A 4,920-nucleotide genomic window follows, 5' to 3' on the forward strand; every position below is an offset into this window, starting at 1 on the left:
TCTTCAGAAACGTTTGACTGTCCGGGGGGGGGGGGGGGGGACTTGAGCTCTTCAGGAGCTGGCAGTGCCAGCCTGGAGAACAAGAGTACCTTCCAGCCTTTACTTTTGTCTCTGTGTCCAGTGTTCAGTCTAATTACTGCTGGGCCTTTACCCATCATGGTGTGAAATGCTTCAGGGCATAAAGGGGGGAAAAGGTGGGGCGGGGAGGGGGAAAACATTTCAAACAGTGGTCTAAACGTCAGGAGGATGACGACAACTGTCAGGACACACTCTTAAGAGAAATGAATAAAGATAAAGAATAAAGAATACTTGTTTACTAAATCTTTCATATCCATAGCGAGCTCAAAGACATCTGCCAGTCCTTCCCATAAGAAGGGCAAAGGAAGAACAGAAAAGCCCTCAGCCTGAGCCATTGAAAGCAGCAGCAGCAGCAGCTTTGTGTACTCTGGTGTGGCAGGCATTCCTAGGTTGGCTTTTTCTCTTTTGCATCTAGCACTGGTAGAGGAAAGTTCTTTGCAAGGTGATAGTTGCAGCCTTGTATTGAAATGTGAGCAAAGAGGAGCTTTCTCAATTGGATTTGGGTTTATTCACAGCACTTGTAAACAGCGTTAACGTGAAGATAACGCGTGCGGGGAGTGTGCCGTGGGTTACCACAAGCGATGAAGGATTTTGGGACGGTGCCAAGGCAGTTTCCCCCTCAGCGCACTGTTTTTTTTTCCGGAAGAATTACGCGAGAGCGGAAAAGTTGCAATGGCATCGCAGTTCCCTGCTCAGAAAATGCCCAGGGAGTGAAGCACGGCCAAGTGGTGCCATTGAACTGCGCCACAGCTGGGAGCATCAGGTAAGTGACGAGGACTGAGCCGCATCCCCCCTTAGCAAACACCAGTAATGTCAAGCAGGATCACCCTTTTCCAGACCACTGGCATGTGCTTGGGGACAAAAAGCTGTGTTTTTCACAGCCGGGGTCTTCTGAGCCACAGCACCCCCTGCTCTGGGGTGGCCACTGCTCACTGATCACAGTGAGAACAAACTTGTGTACAGGCGCTCTGCAAAATTCCCACCTTAGATGCCACTGAAGCGCAGCTTTGGCTTTCAGGCATCTCCCCTGCAAGCTGTCCCTTGTGTCGTTTCCGCAGGGGATTCGTTGGTAATTACTTCACTTTTTTTATTTTAATTTCCAAAGAATAGAAGTTACTTTTACAGCTTCTTCAGTGCTCCCCAAGCTTTATACCACACCTAAATGCTCGTCTTCGCTGCCTGAAGGTCTTTCCTGACCTGAACAATTCTATGACTTTGGTCCGTGCTTCAGCTTAAGGGAAAAGCTGCACGTTGATTGGGTTTTGGAGAAAAAGATTTGAACGTCCAGCTGTGAATTTATCTTGTGTTTTGTCTTCCAGGTTCATTCCTGTTGTAATCCTCAAATGGCAAAACAGCGTTGCTCTTTATTGAAAACAATTTTGCTCTCAGAATGTTGATGGAGGTGATGATTGCAGGGGCGACGATTGTGAAGAATAACTCCCTCATCTTCCCCAGGGCCTGGGCAGAGAGAGGTGGAGCTCGGAGTCCCCCGATCCTCCCGCGGGCGGTTGGCGTCTGCAGCGCCATCGGGACGGGATCCACGTCCCGGCTCCTTCCTCCAGAGGCCGAAAGCTCAGCCGACAGTTTCATGCAGGATAGTCACCTTTCCAAGGCAATAGAAGCACTTGCCAAGAGCGGCTGGTGTAGATGGCTCAGAAGCAATGACAGGAGTGCAGTGAAAAGTTTGGTCCATCGGTCCAGCTTCCGGACATGGTAGGGAAGACACACCTTTTGATAAAACACCAAACACAGTAGTTTTCATTCTTTGTGTTTTTCTGTGCTCCCATTCGGATTACCCCTGGAAGTATTATTTTTGCAAAAGTTATCTAGGAGAGAAATCATAACTTGCTTTGCATCCTTCTGCCTGGAAGGGTTGTGACACAGGGAAGTGAGGAAGGGGCTGGCCGGGGCCAGCCTTTGCTGAGCCTCAGCTCTGGCTGCTGCTCCTGCTTCCAGGGTAAACCCAAAAGCTGTCATGATCAAAAAAGCAGGCAGCCCTTCTGTCCTGAGTCACAGGGGCCATTTCTTCCTAAGTGACTCAAGATGGGAAATCATTCTTGGAGCTTCAGAAGAAAAAAAAGAAAAAAAAAACATATACCTTGATAGATGTGTCTATATACACACACATTTCCTTCCATGAAGAAAGAAACTCTTAGAAATATCATGTCGTGTCTGGCTTCCTAGAGAGGATCCTTAACTCTGGGCTACTGAAATCAAATGTCTGTGCGTTTATAGACCATTTCCCTTCTTTTTGTGTGCCTCCCACAGCGATCTTCTCCCCTGCTCCATGGCAAGAAGAGTTTGGTGACTTTGCTGCTCTGCTCTCTCAGGGGTGTTTGCAGGCTGTGTAGCAGGGAGTGAAGCCTTTGTCGCTGCCCATCAGACATTTTCCTACAGAATTCTCCCTGCAGTGATAAAAGTAGACTTGTGTTAGTGAGCTGCCAAGTAGAGCAGGTAACATGGGACAGGAACTGTTTCTGAGCTGCTGTTCACTAGCACGTGTTTCCCCTTTCCAGCAGAGCGCTGCCGCCCAAGAAGGGATTTTTGTGGGTCAGCCAGATGTGCTCCTGCCTCCCACTGAGGCTCTGAGCTGGAGCTGAGTTTGCGTTCCAGTTCATTGGAACAGAGGGCATCAGAAGTTTCCTCAGCTGAGGCACAGAGCCATGGAACCAAGTAAGCCTGAGCTCCTGCGTGCTTGCTGTGAGCCTTGAGGTGAGTGTGCATCAGGCTTGGAACTTATTGCAGGCTTGGAACTTATTGAAATGCACTAAGGAAACCAGCTTTGGGGAGGGAGGGAGGGAGGGAGGGAGGGAGGGAAGTCCTTTCTTGACATGTGCCAATTAATCTGTGAAACTCATCCCGGCAGGACAGCGTGAAGACTGAAAGTGTTAGAAGATGTGGGGTGCAATGGAGAATGTGGCAGGAGCATCCAAAGCACGAGTGCACGAGTTTTGCTTTTTGCTTGGATTGAAACTCAAAAGTTGTAAGGAATTTGGGAATGAGATGGGACATTTGAGAAGAAGAGGAAGGAGGAGAAGAAGTTGTTGTTACAGTCCTGACAAAATCTTTTGTTCTAGCTAATAAAAGAAGTTAGTTAAAAAAAAAAAGCAAAATATGTTTGGTTTTTTTTTTCCTGAATATTATATTCGTTGGTGGTGTATGGTGTGTTGTTTTATTTCTTGTTATTATTAACTGTCTGTCATTGTTTTTTTGGGTGAGGCTAACTCTATGGATGGGTGTTGTGTATTTGAGGTAGGATTAATTTCAGTAGGTTTCTTTAATAGACATCTGGTACATATTGTTGGGATTTTGGTTTTGTTTATTGGATGGACAAACAAAGAGATTTGGTAGGGCTAGCTCGGCTGCTGGAGTTTTGGGTGTTAATTTATTAGATGGCTTTTGTTGAATGCAGTTTTTAATGTTTGAAAGTTTTTTAAAAAAGGTAGTGGTTTTAAGGTGGTTTTTAAGAATTGATTGTATTGTTTCATGCTGTTTGTAGTTGGTGTACGATAAGGGATATGGTGTACTGCTTGAGTTGTTATGGTTTTCGTGTTCCTAAGTTCCGATTCATTTCTGCTATGATGGGTTTTTTAGTTTTATCTTTGGGGACAGGGGCATTTTTCTGGTGGGTTCTTATAGGCAACATTTTTTTAAATTTGAGTAGTGGTATTTTTTAATATTTTAATAGTTCTGATTTTTTACTATTATGCTTTTAAGTAGTTTTTTTCATTTTTAAGATAATTTTGATAGATTATTTGTTATTATTTGCGAGTTAGCATAAAGGTGGAGCTTTGGGTTCTTTTTGTAGTAATGTTTAGGGTCAGTGGCACAGTTCTGAGTTGAGTGACTGGGTTTGATTTATTTTTTACGGGTTTTTGTTTTTATTAGCAGTTAGGTCGTTCTCAATGTGTGTTTGAGTTTTTTGGGTTTCTGAGATACTGGTTTGGGAGGAAGTTTAGGATTAGAATGGATGGAGGTTTTGGGCTAGTTATATAGAGGGTTTTTTAAATTTATTTCTAGTTGGGTTTCTGTGAGTTTTTAATAGGGTGAAATGCAGTGGGATCTTTGTTCTTTGTTAGTAGCAGAAATGGGTTTAGTTTGGATCTGCTGCGACGGGACGAGCGTGCTCCGCGTGCCGGCGCTGCCCGAGGCTCAGGATTGTTGTGGGTCGGATGTGTCAGGTGAGTGAGTTTGCATGGTTTAATAGACAGGTAAAAAGAGAAATGAAAATAAATATAAACTATGACTGTAAACATAACATGGAAAACAGATAGGTAAATATATCTAAAACTATATACATGCATATTATGGTAACCTACTATATATCTAGAAAATAGAGTCTACAATATATACAGAAACCTATGTAAATATAGAGTGTAAATATAAAATATTAAATATAGTTTCAAAGAAATTGGGGATTTTTTTGTTTTTTATTAGGTTATAGCTGGGGTTTTTTTATAACTATAGAAATAAAACATAATATAAAACTCTAAATCCAACTGTAGAAATATATAATATATATACTGAAACCAATAAATATTTAATATAAATAAATATAAGTAATATAAAAATATAATATAAAGACAGATCTGTTCTTAAAGGCATTCTCTGTCCTATATAATCTATAAATATAGTAAAAATAGAAATGTACATGTGAATATAATTACGAAAAATAAAATTAATTTTAAAATTTTAAATATGGTTTAACTAAAGGGGTGTCTTTGGTTTTTGTTTGGTTAGAGACAGGGGCTTTATTTTAAACAATATAAGTATTATAGAAAGGTAAATCTTAATATAAAAATATATTATAAATATATAAAGATATATAACTATAACTAGACT

At 41.9% G+C, this 4,920-nt stretch overlaps 1 long non-coding RNA gene across 3 annotated transcripts; it reads left to right on the forward strand.

Annotated features, from left to right (window-relative positions):
* Positions 1 to 218: 218 nt before the first annotated feature.
* Positions 219 to 4,295, forward strand: LOC115485457 (uncharacterized). Of its 3 annotated transcripts, XR_007780836.1 has the most exons (4): positions 219 to 841; positions 1,398 to 1,791; positions 2,595 to 2,790; positions 2,945 to 4,295. It is a non-coding gene; the product is annotated as an uncharacterized LOC115485457 (long non-coding RNA). The 3 variants fall into 3 exon arrangements; XR_007780835.1 differs by having other exon boundaries at positions 1,398 to 2,790; XR_007780837.1 differs by having other exon boundaries at positions 1,398 to 2,790; positions 2,950 to 4,295.
* Positions 4,296 to 4,920: the final 625 nt, after the last annotated feature.

This window comes from Serinus canaria, unplaced genomic scaffold (genome assembly GCF_022539315.1).
Source record: "Serinus canaria isolate serCan28SL12 unplaced genomic scaffold, serCan2020 HiC_scaffold_682, whole genome shotgun sequence".
Taxonomy (NCBI): Eukaryota; Metazoa; Chordata; class Aves; order Passeriformes; family Fringillidae; genus Serinus; species Serinus canaria.